Source organism: Bos taurus, chromosome 18, assembly GCF_002263795.3.
Source record: "Bos taurus isolate L1 Dominette 01449 registration number 42190680 breed Hereford chromosome 18, ARS-UCD2.0, whole genome shotgun sequence".
NCBI classification, from domain to species: Eukaryota; Metazoa; Chordata; class Mammalia; order Artiodactyla; family Bovidae; genus Bos; species Bos taurus.
The window spans coordinates 27,015,520-27,033,087 of NC_037345.1; positions in this window are offsets into that span (position 1 = coordinate 27,015,520).

Sequence of the window (17,568 nt, forward strand, 5' to 3'; positions counted from 1 at the left end):
ACAGGGGCAATTAACCACTTTATTTTCAAGTTAATTTTTTCTTTTTAATTTTATAATATGTGTCAAATTCCTGACAATATATTCTCAGGGAAATTCATAAATGCAACCACACAAACTCATATAAAGTATCAGATATGATTTGAGGGACTAATAGGCCACCTGAAGCCCACCTATCAACCCTCTATAGATTACAGACCCCAGATTAAAACTCCTCCATATTAGAGAATCTTTGAAGGTCTAGGGAGCCAAGCTTCCTAAAATCATGAAATCCATATCCATTTGTGTAGTAAAAAAGTCATTTATTCCAATTTATTTTCTCAGTATAACTAGATTCCTCAAGCATTTTAAAAGTCTAACAGTTATTTAAAAAGGTTTCTGCTTGGAATTAAAATATTCTTCCAGGAGTCAATGGATGAAACTCTTAGCTTACATGTCTGTTGGAGGAGACATATCTTTATCCTTTTAAAAGAGAGTCTTTGGTTCTGAAGAATTTAACCAGAAAGAAGCAGCATGATAATAGAACAGATACATGCAATGCTGTCATAATCTATATGTTGGAGAAAAATAAACACTGTTTTCTTTTATTTATTTCATAACCTGATGGTTTCCAGAGCATGTTTTTGTCTTGAACAAAAAATATGGCAAATCTATAGCCTTTCCTCCCCATTTGGGCTTGAATCATCTTATTTCTTTATCTTATACCTTTATTTTCCGAGTGCCCTTTTCTCTGCCCCCCTCCTCCCCACCTCATGCCACTTGGGACTCATTTTGAGGGGTTAGATTAGAAACAGATGTTCCAAAATACAGCAGGATAAATTTTTGTTTGTTTTTTTCTCATGGGATTACTGACCTATATTTTCCTTTTCCATAGGACTCTTCCTGAAAATCTGATGTTTATACAAAGAGGAAATTCTCCTATTTTGCTTGTGAATACTTATTTCTCTGATTTCTCCTTTCAGGTTTTTTGAGTGATCTAACATATAGATTCCATCTTCCTTTTCGTCGTTTGGTACCAACTTAATTACAAGGCGAAGGAATAACATGGATAGGGACAAAAATACAGTCTTTGCAACACGAGCAAGCTGGTATTAAATAATACAGCTAACATCTCTAGGAAGAATGTCTTTCAAATATGAAACTTAGTATTAAACAGACTTACCACCCAGTCCCACACAACCCTGGTCTAGGACAAATCCAACCCCAAAGGGGCAAAATATAAAATGTGATTTCTGCAAGGAGTTTGAGTTCAGAAGGAAGAGAGGAAACGGCAAGGGGGTGAATTATGCACGCCCAGTTTCTCTTTCCAAAATCCCAATCAATCAGTCTTTTCCACGAGAGAAAGACCCAGTCAGGGGTAGGAGGAGAGAAGCCGGAGGAGCTCCTAACACATGGAACAAACTTGTGAAGTGGGGAAGAACCACACCTCCACCCAATGCTCACATATTGTTAAAATAGGGTAAATATTAAACTGTGAGATGAGTCAAATAAAAGATGTGGATATCACCAATAAAAAGACAATATAAAACTAGAGTGAAGGCAAGTGCTATACAAAACACATTTTTTAAAGTGTAAAATGAAGATCTTAAAAAAAAATCTAGAGTCCTTTCCCATGAAATAGATACAGGTGGTCAATAAGTTTACTCCTTTTTTACCACCCGGTCATAGTTTTTGTAAGTGTTTTCTGAGATTATATAATCTGGCCAAAACATCTCAGGTCAGGAAAGCATTGAGAATAATTCCTTGGATGCTTTGATTAAATATTTGAGAGATGATAGTATTATGATTTGTTCTCAACTGTTCAACAAAGCACACAATTTTAAGAGGAAAGTATGTTACAAGGAATGTGTCTGTTTCTTTTGTCAATTGCTTACGATCCCCAAAAACGTCTGTTGGAAATTGAAGAATAAGAGAACAGACTTCTCTTTTGTTGTAGGAGAAAGTTTTAAAAAAAGTTAAGAGGAGAATAATAGCTGAAAGTTGAGATTTGGCAGATAGTATGATATGATCTGATTTTCAATCAATCTCGAAATTGAGAATTTAAACACCTTCATCTGACATCAAATAGAAATGACCTATCGGTCATGCGGTCAGTGTTTCTGAGCTCAGGATGCCTTACAATAAAAGATTTTCTGCTTTATTTGACTCTTTCTTCCCCTCTACCAAATCCCTACCTTTTCATGCTTGCTCTAAGTCCAAACCAATAACTCAAAGAGACAGGGTTGGGTAGAGAAAAGAGTGTTAGGATACAAGGTTTTTGAATAATAATATAAATATTTTGAAAATGAATCTCTGAGGTTCAGGTTTGTGCATAAATTGATAGCAATACTATTTTGCAGCTTTTGCTGTGAGAGTTTTAAAATCCATAACATGGTTACTCCATCAGGGTGGGCGCATGCCTCTTGTAATTCAGTGTGTCTTAAACGAATAGTACCATGCCTGGCACATAATAAAAGCTCAGTTAATTTTTAACTGACTTATATTGAATTGAACTGTGAGGATTAAATGTGAATAAACATATAGAACCTGGGTCACAGAATTGTTTCCTAAGTGATATTAATTCAAGAAAACAGCATGAGATGTTTAAAGAATCAGAAAAGAGTGTAATACTTTATTTTTGCATTAATAAATGTTAGCAGACAGGGAATCAGTAGAACTAATCCTTTTCATTATTTTAAGACTATCCAGCACTGGTTGGGATACATAGGAATTTACATCATTCTCCAGACACTTTCATTTTTTGTCCCAACAAATATGTGATAATAACCCTTCCATTTATGGCATTCTTTTTAATAAAAGAAATACTTTTTTTTTCACATGCAAATCCTAGTTGATAGAACAGATTTTTTTTACTTGGTAAGCCATGGAAACATGTTATGGTAGATAACTTATGGTAGATAACATGTTATGGTAGACAACTCCAAGGTAACTCCAAGAGTTCTTGGAGCTGAAACTTAAATCTACGTAGTCTAACCTCCTGTATGAACTTGGGTTAAATAATTTAATCTCTCTGAGCCTCATTAGCCCCATCTTTATAGATAAGGAAGCAATCATGCCTACCCCGTATGGTTGTGAAGATGAGATGAGACAGCACATTTAAACCATTTCTTGCAGTGGTAAATAGAAAGGGCCAGTCAATTTTGGCTTTCATTTTCATAAGTAACACCTGTTCTGTCTCAGGCATTATACTAGGCAGATAATATCACTTGTTACTGTAATTAGATATCAAAGATAAGGAAACATGACTTGTTCTAGATCACAAGACTGCTGCTACTGCTAAGTCGCTTCAGTCGTGTCCGACTCTGTGCGACCCCATAGACGGCAGCTCACCCGGCTCTCCCGTCCCTGGGATTCTCCAGGCAAGAATACTGGAGTGGGTTGCCATTTCCTTCTCCAAAGCATGAAAGTGAAAAGTGAAAGTGAAGTCTTTCAGGATAGATCACAAGACTAGTTAGTGTATAATAAGGATTTACGTTCCAGATTTCTTGGTTTCAACTTCACAGTCTTCAAGATGGATACAATACAATGTTTTGCCCAATGGTATAGCAGTTTGTATTGTGGTGCTGGATAATACCTCTTGAGGATCCCTTGGTCTGCAAGGAGATCAAACCAGTCAATCCTAAGGGAAATCAACCTGAATGTACATCAGAAGGACTGATGCTAAAGCTGAAGCTCCTGTACTTTGGCCACCTGATGTAAGATTGAAGGCAAAAAGAGTCGGGGGCGGCAGAGGATGAGATGGTCAGATAGCCACTGACTCACTGGACATGAATCTGAGTGGACTCCAGGAGACAGTGTAGGACAGAGGAGCCTGGTGTGCTGCAGTCCATGGGGTCACAAAGACTTAACGACTGAGCAACAACAACAGTTTGAGACTATAATTATGAGTTATGCTAATAGTGGCCAGTGGGAGATGGGACTCTATATCCCTACCTGCTTCTCCACTTTTGAATTTGGAGAGTTTACAATTATGTGTCTTGTTCCATTCCTGATAGTGGCACTGGCCAAATGGTAGCAGGTCAGGTGGGAGAACTTCCCAAGGCTTCCCTTCCTTGTAGGATCCACGTGAGTGGAATGGAGCCAGAGAGTACCAGCTAGGAAGTCTACAAGGGCATCAAGTCTGTAGGGTAGAAATTAATTTTATAGATGAGTAAACTATTTTATCCAGCAAGTTGGTGATGGACAGGGAGGCCTGGTGTGCTGTAATCCATGGGGTCACAAAGAGTCGGACACGACTGAGTGACTGAACTGAACTGGAATTATTTTATAGATGAGTAAACTAAACCCCATTGTGTGTGACTTGCTTAAGAGCATGAGGTTAGTATGTAGTACAGGTGGTACTGTGCTGGATAGAGTCAATCAAGATGCTTAAATTCTTAAGTTGTGTATTTCATTTCTAATGTACCATTGTATGATTACACTTCGTGGAGATATGTAGAATTACAAGATTAGTTAAGATGGGATGTGGTTTTGTCAGAACAATGCTACTGCTACTGCTGCTAAGTCGCTTCAGTCGTGTCCGACTCTGTGCGACCCCATAGACGGCAGCCTACCAGGCTCCCCTGTCCCTGGGATTCTCCAGGCAAGAACACTGGAGTGGGTTGCCATTTCCTTCTCCAATGCATGAAAGTGGAAAGTGAAAGTGAAGTCGCTCAGTCGTGTCTGACTCGTAGCGACCCCACGGACTGCAGCCTACCAGGCTCCTCTGTCCACGGGATTTTCCAGGCAAGAGTACTGGAGTGGGGTGCCATTGCCTTCTCCATGTCAGAACAATGCTACCTGGTAAATTTTCAAAATTTTCCAAGGCTGTCTAGCACATCTTCAGATGTTTATGGGTGTTAGGCCTCTCAGCTGTGAAATGGCACAATAGAATAGACATTTAAAGACTAGGTAAGTTCTGCATTGTCCTAGATACTTGTACAGGCATTCTCAGTTGCTTCAGCTGTGTCTGACTCTGCAGCCCTATGGACTGTAGCCTGCCAGGCTTCTCTGTCCATGGGATTCTCCAAGCAAGAATATTGGAGTGGGTTGCCCTGCCTTCCTCCGGGGGATCTTCCTGACCCAGGGATCGAACCCACATTTCCTGTGTCTCCTGCATTGCGGGAAGATTCTTTACTGCTGAGCAACCGGGGAAGCCCCTAAATACTCTAGGTCAATGTTTATATTGTTAGGAAAGTATGAGAATGTCTTAAGTGAGTCGTTAATTACCAGTCATCAGTCTGAGACTGTTGTATTATACCAATAGTTAATCTATAGTTTTCAGGCCTCAACTATGTTATGTAATGCATTTCTGGTGCCTGGTAACATCCATCGTACTGCTTCTTTTTGCTAGAATCTTTTAAAAACCAATCATTGTAGTATTTTTGCTACCTTAATTTTAGAAATAATCTTTTATTTCTTTTATTTAATATTCAGGGTATCAATTATTAGCAAAACTATACATTACATGGTCTGATGCTATCTCCAATAACCTCCTAATATACCTGAGAACTAATAAGCAAAAAAGAAGACTCCCACACATCTGTAACTGACCAGAAAGCCTGAGTTTCACCCCACTGCTCGGCAGGCTGGAAGCCAAGCTTGACAGAACCTTCTTACCTTTATGTATTTTGTTTTCTCCGTCACATAAATGGAGAGAATGTCAGATCTGTGTCGCAGGGTTTCCCTCTTAAATGCCTCTGAATATCTGTTTTAAGGGCTTCTTATATTTCAGTTCAATCCATTCTCTAGATCACACAGGAAAAAATGTAAAGATGAGAATAGTAAATCAACAGGAATAGTGCTCAGAAACCATGAGGCCAAGTCTACCTTAGAAACCCTTTGGTCTTTTAGGCAGGACACAGTTTTGAAGTTCAAGGGCAAAGTCCTTGTGTTAAAAGGTGAATATTTTCAGAGTTAAAAGCAATACTTTTTCTCTCCCCTTCCTTTTTTTTTTTTTTAATGTTTCAGCAAAGCTCCAAAGGCCCAGAAAAGAAAATAAAGGGAGTATGTTACTTTTCCTCATCGCTCATTTTGTTTTCCTTTGTTCGCGAGGAGGTGGAGCTACAGCTGAGGAGCTGAGGTGAGGATTGCACACTCTGCAGCGCCCCGTCAGAGGACAGGCTGCTGTCAGGGAGCGGTTGTGCTGACATGAGGAAAGGCGTAGCCTGAATTGGCCGGCTCAGGACCGCAGTCAGCAGTGTCACTCACATCTTCAGAACAGGGAAGGTGGAAATATGGCCAGGGCAAAGGTGGAGAGTCAGGAGCAATACAGATTGCCCTTCTGACAAATCCTACTGCTCCGGAAGTCATCAGGAGGTGCTCGTGAGAGCTGACATTATGATTTCTGCCCCCAAGAGTAATTGAAGCAAAAAAAAAAAAAAAAAAAATCTAGGAACAGACATTGAACTTCAGATCAGTTTTTATAAAGAAAAATCCAAGAATATAGCAAAGATGACTTGGATATTCTCTGTCTTTCTCTGGCAAAATTACACCTAAGGTAATGATTACTTGATTCTTTGGCCACAAGGGAAAACAGAAGGCTGATACAAAGGAAAAACTATTACAGACAAAAGTGTCAGGATGAACAGAGGGAAAGGTTTGGGGGATGGAGATGATAAATAAAACCTAGCTGAAATACTGTACAACTGAATCGAGTAAATAATTTGTTATATATTCTTGAGTGTGAAAAGCATATGAATCCATCTTATTCTATACATGTGTATGTACACCTATGTATACACCTTCACAGGTACATGTACATATCAACTTCCTTTTAAAAAAATTTTATTGAAGTATAGTTGATTTACAATGCTATGTTAGTTTCTATTTATAGCAAAGTGATTTAGTTATGCATATATATATTCTTTTCATATCCTTTTCCATTACTGTGATCGCATTAACTTACATCAATTTTATTTATAAATCAGATGTCACGAATATTAACAAAATAGATCCCATACCTGAAATTGAGAAGGATAGGTATAGAATATGATACCCTTAATACTGTAAGAGTTATGATTACATAATAGAAATATTTGAGCCTTAAGTGAAGAAATGAGAATAATTCCTCTAGGAAAAAGTGGAGCTAATTTGTATTAAGTACATACTAGATGCCAGCCTAGTTTTTGGTACTTAACATGAAATAATTACGTACTTTACACAAAGTAATTGGGCATTAGTGTTTTTTTTTTTTTTAAATATGAACAAGGACTTTGAGGGCAAAGTAATTAAATACATCACAGGACAATAATTTAAAACGAAATATTTTTATTTGCGTCTCTAGCTATGATGAGGACAAGGTAGGAAGCCTCTTATGTGGAAGGAAGGAGCGTGTAGAATGAAGAATAGAATTTCAACTATTTCTTGAAGCCTAGGATGGGCCTTTTATAAAGACAGAAAATGTCAAGTTTTCTTCAGTTCACCATAGCATTTATGATGTTAGAACCTGGATCTCCATCTTGACATTCCTGTCTACTGGTCGTGTGTGTGTGTGAGTGCATATGTGTGTGTACCTAATATTTATAGGTTGGGTTCTCTGGGAAACAGGACAAGACAGAGTAAGTAATATAAAATAGTGAAGAGTAACCCTGGGGAATTCTAGAACAGAGATTAGAAATGGTTAGGTAGGGATTTCCTTGGTGGTCCAGTGGTTAATACTCTGCTCCCAACGCAGGGGGCCTGGATTTTATCTCTGGTTAGGGAACTAGACTACATGCCACAGGTAAGATCCCACATGTTGCAACTAAGACCAAGTGCAGGCAAATTAAAAAAAAAAAAAAAGGTTAGGGATTACACCACCGCTTTGCTTAGGCTGTGGTCAGGGGATGCTCCCAGAAGAGTAGGACCTTGCCTCTGAAGTTGATGGTACCCTGCTGAAGCTAAGAACTGGAAGTGAAGTGAAAGTCACTAAGTTGTGTCTGACTCGTTGCAACCCCATGGACTGTACAGTCTGTGGAATTCTCCAGGCCAGAATACTGGAGTGGGTAGCCTTTCCCTTCTCCAGGCGATAGTCTCAACCCAGGTCTTGAACCCAGGTCTCTCCCATTGCTGGCAGATTCTTTACCAGCTGAACCATCAGGGAAGCCCAAGAACGCTGGAGTGGGTAGCCTATCCATTTTCCAGGGGATCTTCCCAACCCAGGAATCGAACCAGTGTCTCCTGCATTGAAAGCAGATTCTTTAACAACTGAGCTACCAGGGAATTGGAGGCTGCCACCTAATTAGACTGCTTGCACCCAGGCAATGAATTCTTTCTTGAAATGGTGTTTGAGCTGCTTATCTTCGGTTCTCATTTCAGTCAAGTGTATTTGGATATCCTGATATATTTGTTGATCGATTATTGAAAACATATGGAAGTATCAGTTCAGTTCAGTCGCTCAGTCGTGTCTGATTCTTTATGACCCCATGAATTGCAGCATGCCAGGCCTTCCTGTCCAAACCAACACCCGGAGTTCACTCAACTCACGTCCATCGAGTTGGTGATGCCATCCAGCCATCTCATTCTCTGTCATCCCCTTCTCCTCCACCCCCAATCCCTCCCAGCATCAAAGTCTTTTCCAATGAGTCAACCCTTTGCATGAGGTGGCCAAAGTATTGGAGTTTCAGCTTTAGCATCAGTCCTTCCAAAGAAATCCCAGGGTTGATCTCCTTCAGAATGGACTGGTTGGATCTCCTTGCAGTCCAAGGGACTCTCAAGAGTCTTCTCCAACACCACTGTTCAAAAGCATCAATTTTTCTGTGCTCAGCTTTCTTCACAGTCCAACTCTCACATCCGTACATGACCAAAGGAACAACAATAGCCTTGACTAGATGGACCTTTGTTGGCAAAGTAACGTCTCTGCTTTTGAATATGCTATCTAGGTTGGTCATAACTTTCCTTCCAAGGAGTAAGCGTCTTTTAATTTCATGGCTGCAGTCACCATCTGCAGTGATTTTGGAGCCCAAAAAGATAAAGTCTGACACTGTTTCCACTGTTTCCCCATCTATTTCCCATGAAGTGATGGGACCAGATGCCATGATCTTCATTTTCTGAATGTTGAGCTATAAGCCAACTTTTTCACTCTCCTCTTTCACTTTCATCAAGAGGCTTTTGAGTTCCTCTTCACATTCTGCCATAAGGGTGGTGTCATCTGCATGTCTGAGGTTATTGATATTTCTCCCGGCAATCTTGATTCCAGCTTGTGCTTCTTCCAGCCCAGCATCTCATGATGTACTCTGCATATAAGTTAAATAAGCAGGGTGACAATATACAGCCTTGACGTACTCCTTTTCCTATTTGGAACCAGTCTGTTGTTCCATGCCCAGTTCTAACTGTTGCTTCCTGACCTGCATACAGGTTTCTCAAGAGGTACGTCAGGTGGTCTGGTATTCCTATCTCTTGAAGAATTTTCCACAGTTTATTGTGATCCACACAGTCAAAGGCTTTGCCATAGTCAATAAGGCAGAAATAGATGTTTTTTTGGAACTCTCTTGCTTTTTTGATGATCCAGCGGATGTTGGCAATTTGATCTCTGGTTCCTTTGCCTTTTCTAAAACCAGCTTGAACATCTGGAAGTTCACGGTTCACGTACTGCTGAAGCCTTTGAGAATTTTGAGTATTACTTTGCTAGCGTGTGAGATGAGTGCAATTTTGCGGTAGTTTGAGCATTCTTTGGCTTTGCCTTTCTTTGGGATTGGAATGAAAACTGACCTTTTCCAGTCCTGTGGCCACTGTTGAGTTTTCCAAGTTTGCTGGCATATTGAGTGCAGCACTTTCACAGCATCATCTTTCAGGATTTGAAATAGCTCAACTGGAATTCCATCACCTGCACTAGCTTTGTTCATAGTGGTGCTTTCTAAGGCCCACTTGACTTCACATTCCAGGATGTCTGGCTCTAGGTGAGTGATCACACCATCGTGATTATCTTGGTCATAAAGATCTTTTTTGTACAGTTCTTCTGTGTATTCTTGCTACCTCTTCTTATAATGAATGATTTTCTCATCTTTATACAACAGGAATAATTATAAATGATTATATCTAATTTTTGAAGGATATTATAAAATAAAGTCAATGTTTCCTCTGTAAGTGTGATTTTGCTATTTTCACCCATCTTTAATTACTCTCTGGAGTTTCACATTTCTGAATCATCAGGCTGCAGCTACTAACTTTTCCCCTCCTGATTCCAGATCTAATTTAATCAACAGAAGCACTGGCTCATTCTCTGCTGGAGTGTAGGTGTTTCAGTCTTGCTTGCTTTATTTTACTTATTTTTAGTATAAAGGTTGAAGTGTACAATATTATAATTCAACATTTATATGCATAGCAAAATGATAATGGTCACAAGTCTAATCACCATCCATCACTCCACAGTTGACCCTCTTTCCCTCTGGTAACCATTAATCTGATCCCTGTATCTATGGGTTTATTTTTGTTTTATTTTGTTGTTTATTTTTTAAGATTCCCATATGAGTTAAATCATTTTTTTTCTCATCCAGTTTATTTTGCTTAGCATAATACCTTTAAGGCCCATCTATATTATTAAATGGCAGGATTCCAGTTCTTTTTATGGCTTAGTATTATTCCATTGTGTATACTGAGTACATCTTCCTTATCCATTTATCCATCCATGCACACTTAGATTGTCTTAGTATCTTAAATACTGTAAATAATGCAGCAATGAATTTAGAGTTTCATATATCTTTCTGAATTAGTGTTTTTGTGATCTTTGGATGAATTTCAAAAGTAGAATTACTGGGTTATGTGATAGTTCTATTAATTTTTTGAGTAATCACTATACTCTTCCATAGTGGCTGCACCAATATACACTCCCGCCAACAATGAGGGTTCTCTTTTTTCTACGTTTTCTCTAATATTCCTTATTTTTTGTCTTTTTAATAATAGCCATTCTAACAGGCGTGAGGTGATATCTCATTGCAGTTTTGATTTTCATTTCCCTGATAATTAGTGATGGATATCTTTTCCTGTGTCTGTTGGCCATCTGTATGTCTTCTTTGGAAAAATACCTATTCAGATCCACTGCTCACTTTTAAATTGGTTTGCTTATATTTTTGTTGTTGAGTTTCATGAATTCTTTATATATTTTTAGATATTAACCCCTTATCAGATGTATGACTTGAAAATATCTTCTTCAATTCAGCATATTGCCTTGGCATTTTGATGATTATTTCCTTTACTGTGCGGAAGTTTTCAGTTTGAAGTAGTTCCTTTTGATTTTGCCTTTGAAGTCATTCACAAAAATCATTACTAAAACAGACATTATTGAGATTACCACCTATGTTTTCTTCCAGGAATTTTGTAGCTTCAGATCTTATATGCAAATCTTTAACCCACTTGTGTTAATTTTTTTAACTTATTTTTTTATTGACGGATAATTGCTTTACAGAACTTCCTTGTTTTCTGTCAAACCTCAACATGAATGAGCCATAGGTATACATATATCCCCTCCCATTTTTGTGTATAGTGTAAGATAGTGGTCTAGTTTCATTCTTTTGCATATGGCCCTTTAATTTTCCCAGTATAATTTACTGAATGGACTATCCTTTTTCCATTGTATGTTCTTTGATCCCTTGTTGTAATTTAATTGTTCACGTGTGTGTCAGTTTTTTCCTGGGCTCTCAATTCTGTTTCATGGTCTGCGTGTCTGTTTTTGTGCCAGTACCTTCTGTTTTGATTACTATAGTGTTGGAGTATAATTTGACACCAGTAAGTGTGATTCCTGTAGCTTTGTTCTTCTTTTTCAATATTGCTTTTGATATATGGGATATTTTGTGGTTCCATGTAACTTTTAGAATTATTTATTTCAGTTATGTGAAAATTGCCTTGGAATTTTGATAGAGCTTGTATTGCATTTGTAGATCACTTTACATAATACGGACATTTTCTTGTTAATTCTTCCAATTCATGAACACAGAATATCTTTCCATTTACTTGTGTCTTCTTCAATTTCTTTCATCAGTGTCTTATAGTTATCAGTACATAGGTCTTTCACTTACTTGGTTAGATTTATTCCAAGGTATTTTATTATTTTTGATGCAATTGTAAATGGGTTTTTCTTAATTTCTATTTCTTATAGCTCATTATTAGTGTACAGAGATGCCACTTTTCTGTATATTGATCTTCAACTTTGTTGAATTTATTCATTAGTTCTAACAGATTTATGTTGATGTCTTTAGGGTTTTGTATGGGTAGTATCATGTCATCTGTAAATAGTGAGAGTTTTACTTCTTTCTTTCTATTTGGTTGCCTTTTGTTTCTTTTTCTTGTTTTATTGTTGTGGCTAAATATGCAGAGTACATCATGAGAAATGCTGGACTGGAAGAAACACAAACTGGAAATCAAGATTGCCGGGAGAAATATCAATCACCTCAGATATGCAGATGACACCACCCTTATGGCAGAAAGTGAAGAGGAACTCAAAAGCCTCTTGATGAAAGTGAAAGAGGAGAGTGAAAAAGTTGGCTTAAAGCTCAACATTCAGAAAATGAAGATCATGGCATCCGGTCCCACCACTTTATGGGAAATAGATGGGGAAACAGTGGAAACAGTGTCAGACTTTATTTTTCTGGGCTCCAAAATCACTACAGATGGTGACTGCAGCCATGAAATTAAAAGACGCTTACTCCTTGGAAGGAAAGTTATGACCAACCTAGATAGCATATTCAAAAGCAGAGACATTACTTTGCCAACAAAGGTCCATCTAGTCAAGGCTATGGTTTTTCCTGTGGTCATGTATGGATGTGAGAGTTGGACTGTGAAGAAGGCTGAGCGCCGAAGAATTGATGCTTCTGAACAGTGGTATTGGAGAACACTCTTGAGAGTCCCTTGGACTGCAAGGAGATCCAACCAGTCCATTCTGAAGGAGATCAACCCTGGGATTTCTTTGGAAGGACTGATGCTAAAGCTGAAACTCCAGTACTTTGGCCACCTCATGTGAAGAGTTGACTCATTGGAAAAGACTCTAATGCTGGGAGGGATTGGGGGCAGGAGGAAAAGGGGACGACAGAAGATGAGATGGCTGGATGGCATCACTGACTTGATGGACGTGAGTCTAGGTGAACTCTGGGAGTTGGTGCTGGACAGGGAGGCCTGGCGTGCTGCGATTCATGGGGTCACAAAGAGTCGGACACGATTGAGCGACTGATCTGATCTGATCTGATCTGAGGAGTTCCAAAACTATATTGAATAAAATCGGAGAGAATTGGCATCCTTGTCTCATTTCTGATCATAGAGGAGATACTTTCAGGTTTTCACCATTGAGTATGATGTTAGTGCAGGATTGTCATATATGACCATTAATATATTGAGCCACATTCCCTCTATACTTACTTTGTTGGGAGTTTTTATCATAAATGAATATTGAAATTTGTCAAGTGCTTTTTCTGTGTGTATTGAAGTGATCATGTGATTTTCATCCTTTGTTTTGTTAATGTGATGTTATCACATTGATTAATTTGCAGATACCAAATTATCCTTGCATCTCTGGAATAAATCTCACTAGACTATGGTAAATGATGATTTTAATGTATTGTTGGATTCAGTTTGCTAATATTTTGTTAAGGATTTTTGCATCTATGTTCATCAAAGATTTTGTCTTTCATGTTTCTTTTTCTGGGATGTCTTTGTCTGGTTTTGTATCAGGGTAATGCTAGCTTTGTAAAGTGTGTTTAGAAGGCTTCCTTTCTCTTCAGTTTTTGAAAGTCTTTGAGAAGTATTAAATTTGCGTTGAAGATTTTGTAGAATTTGCCATCTAGTTCTGGTGTTTTGTTCGTTGAGAGTTTTTTGATCACTGTTTCGATCTCCCTTTTAGTAATCAGTTTATCCATATTTTCTATTTCTTCATGAATTAGTCTTCAAAGATTATATATTTCTAGGAGTTTATCCAAGTCTATCTGCTTCCCTGGTGGCTCAGATGGTAAGGAGTCTGCCTGCAATTCAGGAGACATGATTGGGAAGATCCCCTGGAGAAGGAAATGGGAACCCACTCCAGTATTCTTGCCTGGAAAATCCCATCGACAGAGGAGCCTGGCAGGCTATCGGACGTGACTGAGTGATTAACACTTTCAGTCTCCTTTTTAGTAATCAGTTTATTCAGATTTTCTATTTCTTTATGATATAGTCTTTGAAGATTGGCTATTTCTAGTTTATCCACTTCTTGTAGGTTGTCCAATTTGTTGTTATATAATTATTTTTAGTAGTCTTTTATGATGCTTTGTATTTCTGTGGTATTAGTTTAACTTCTCTTTCATTTCTGATTTTTATTTGAGTTCTCTCTCTTTTTTTCTTGTTTAGTCTAGCTAAATGTTTGTAATTTTCTTTATCTTTTCAAAGAAAAAACTCTTAGTTTCACGGATCTTTTTTTTTTCTCCAGTCTTTATTCGATTTATTTCCTCTCTGATCTCTATTATTTACTTCCTCCTACTAATTATGGGCTTTTCCTGTTCTTCTTTTTCTAATTCTTTTAGGTGTAAAGTTAGATTGTTTATTTAAGATTTTTTTTCTTGTTTCTTCAGGCAAGCCTCTCCTTTGATTAGTAGGAGTTTTTCAGTGAAATACTAACTCTTAGAACACCTCTCAGGTATAAACTCCTCATAAAATTTGAATTTAAGTAATGTGGCTGGAATATCTATTAATATTTTATTATACTATTTAAAATAAAAATTGAATTTCTATACCCATATATATTTATTTAGATCATAGACAAAAGGCCACCCATTATTTAACTTATGTTTTGAAACATGGAGGTGTATAATTTGATTAATTAGTTTATCTATAAAGGACCTGTGGTTTTGAGATAAAATCTGAACTAAATTTTGGAGAAGGAGTAAGAGAGGATCACCAAGTGCATGAAGAAGGAGCAAGGGGACTCCAAGAAGAATTTATTACATTGAATTAGCAAGGAATAAAATGTGTGACCTTCTTGAAAAAAGTGAGGTTTGCACAAGAAATTGTTGAAAACTAAGAGGATCCAGACTGTGTAGAGTCCCATATTCAGGGTAGTTTAAACAATTGTTAAAAAGTATGACCTGTAGTGTCATAGATACCTTAACTCAAACTCATGTTCTATTATTTTCAACTAACAAAGCTGATTTATGACATTTCCTCTATCTTTGTTCCCTCATCTATATAAAGAGATAGTACCACTTTAAATATTAAATGATAAAATGAATGCAAAGTACTATTCCCAGTGCCTGGTACATAGTAAATACTCATCACTAGATAATTTAAAATAATCAGTAGATAATCATCACTAGAAAATTTAAAATAATAATGTCTATAATCTTTGCTGCTAAGTCACTTCAGTCGTGTCCGACTCTGTGTGACCCCATAGACGGCAGCCACCAGGCTCCCCTGTCCCTGGGATTCTCCAGGCAAGAATACTGGAGTAGGTTGCCATTTCCTTCTCCAATATAATCTTTAGGTAGTTAAAATAAATAAACAATTCAAATGAGGTCTCTAGTGTTTGTTTTCCTCACGCTCTGTTAATTAGGGATGAATTATGCCTTAGATTTATTCTCAAATGGGAAACATTAATAAAACCCGCAAGGCATGAACCTCCAATCAATTGGGCAATAGATGGCAAGTTTTTTCCAATCATACTTTACTCTTCTGTCATCCTCCCTTACTCACCTGAAGTATTAGTTGCTCAGTCATGTCTGACTCTTTGTGATCCCATGGACTGTGGCCCTCCAGACTCCTCTGTCCATGGAATTCTCCAGGCAAGAATACTTGAGTGGATAGCTATTCCCTTCTCCAGGGGATCTTACTGACACAGGGATTGAACTTGAGTCTCCTGCATTGCAGGCAGATTCTTTACTGTCTGAGCCACTCATTCACTTCCACTCAAAACTGAGGAAATGTTGTCATTTGCCTGTCATTTCCTAAGTGTTGATTGCTAAAGTTTGCGAGATGTCAGTGAATAAGGCCATGTATGGGATAGTGGGGCTGCCTAGTTTCTGGTTCTCTACTTTCCAGCCTACTGTTCCTCTAGTCCATTCCTAGGGCTGTTTCCAGTGTGACTCTAAAAATGTAAACAGACAACACAGAAATACAAAGGATCATAAGAGACTACTATCAGCAATTATATGCCAATAAAATGGACAACGTGGAAGAAATGGACAAATTCTTAGAAAAGTACAACTTTCCAAAACTGGACCAGGAAGAAATAGAAAATCTTAACAGACCCATCACAAGCATGGAAATCGAAACTGTAATCAAAAATCTTCCAGCAAACAAAAGCCCAGGTCCAGACAGCTTCACAGCTGAATTCTACCAAAAATTTAGAGAAGAGCTAACACTTATCCTGCTCAAACTCTTCCAGAAAATTGCAGAGGAAGGTAAACTTCCAAACTCATTCTATGAGGCCACCATCACCCTAATACCAAAACCTGACAAAGATCCCACAAAAAAAGAAAACTACAGGCCAATATCACTGATGAACATAGATGCAAAAATCCTTAACAAAATTCTAGCAATCAGAATCCAACAACACATTAAAAAGATCATACACCATGACCAAGTGGGCTTTATCCCAGGGATGCAAGGATTCTTCAATATCCACAAATCAATCAATGTAATACACCACATTAACAAATTGAAAAATAAAAACCATATGATTATCTCAAGATGCAGAGAAAGCCTTTGACAAAATTCAACATCCATTTATGATAAGAACTCTCTAGAAAGCAGGAATAGAAGGAACATACCTCAACATAATAAAAACTATATATGACAAACCCACAGCAAACATTATCCTCAATATGGATATGAAATTTGGATTTTCAATGAAAAATTGAAAGCATTTCCTCTAAAGTCAGGAACAAGACAAGGGTGCCCACTTTCACCATTACTATTCAACATAGTTTTGGAAGTTTTGGCCACAGCAATCAGAGCAGAAAAAGAAATAAAAGGAATCCAAATTGGAAAAGAAGAAGTAAAACTCTCACTCTTTGCAGATGACATGATCCTCTACATAGAAAACCCTAAAGACTCCACCAGAAAATTACTAGAACTAATCAATGATTATAGTAAAGTTGCAGGATATAAAATCAACACACAGAAATCCCTTGCATTCCTATACACTAATAATGAGAAAACAGAAAGAGAAATTAAGGAAACAATTTCATTCACCATTGCAACGGAAAGAATAAAATACTTAGGAAGATATCTACCTAAAGAAACTAAAGACCTATATATAGAAAACTATAAAACACTGGTGGAAGAAATCAAAGAGGACACTAATAGATGGAGAAATATACCATGTTCATGGATTGGAAGAATCAATATAGTGAAAATGAGTATACTACCCAAAGCAATTTATAGATTCAATGCAAGAGCTAGAACAAATAATTTCACAATTTGTATGGAAATACAAAAAACTTCGAATAGCCAAAGCTATCTTGAGAAAGAAGAATGGAACTGGAGGAATCAACCTACCTGACTTCAGGCTCTATTACAAAGCTACAGTTATCAAGACAGTATGGTACTGGCACAAAGACAGAAATATAGATCAATGGAACAAAATAGAAAGCCCAGAGATAAATCCACGCACATATGGACACCTTATCTTTGACAAAGGAGGCAAGAATATACAAT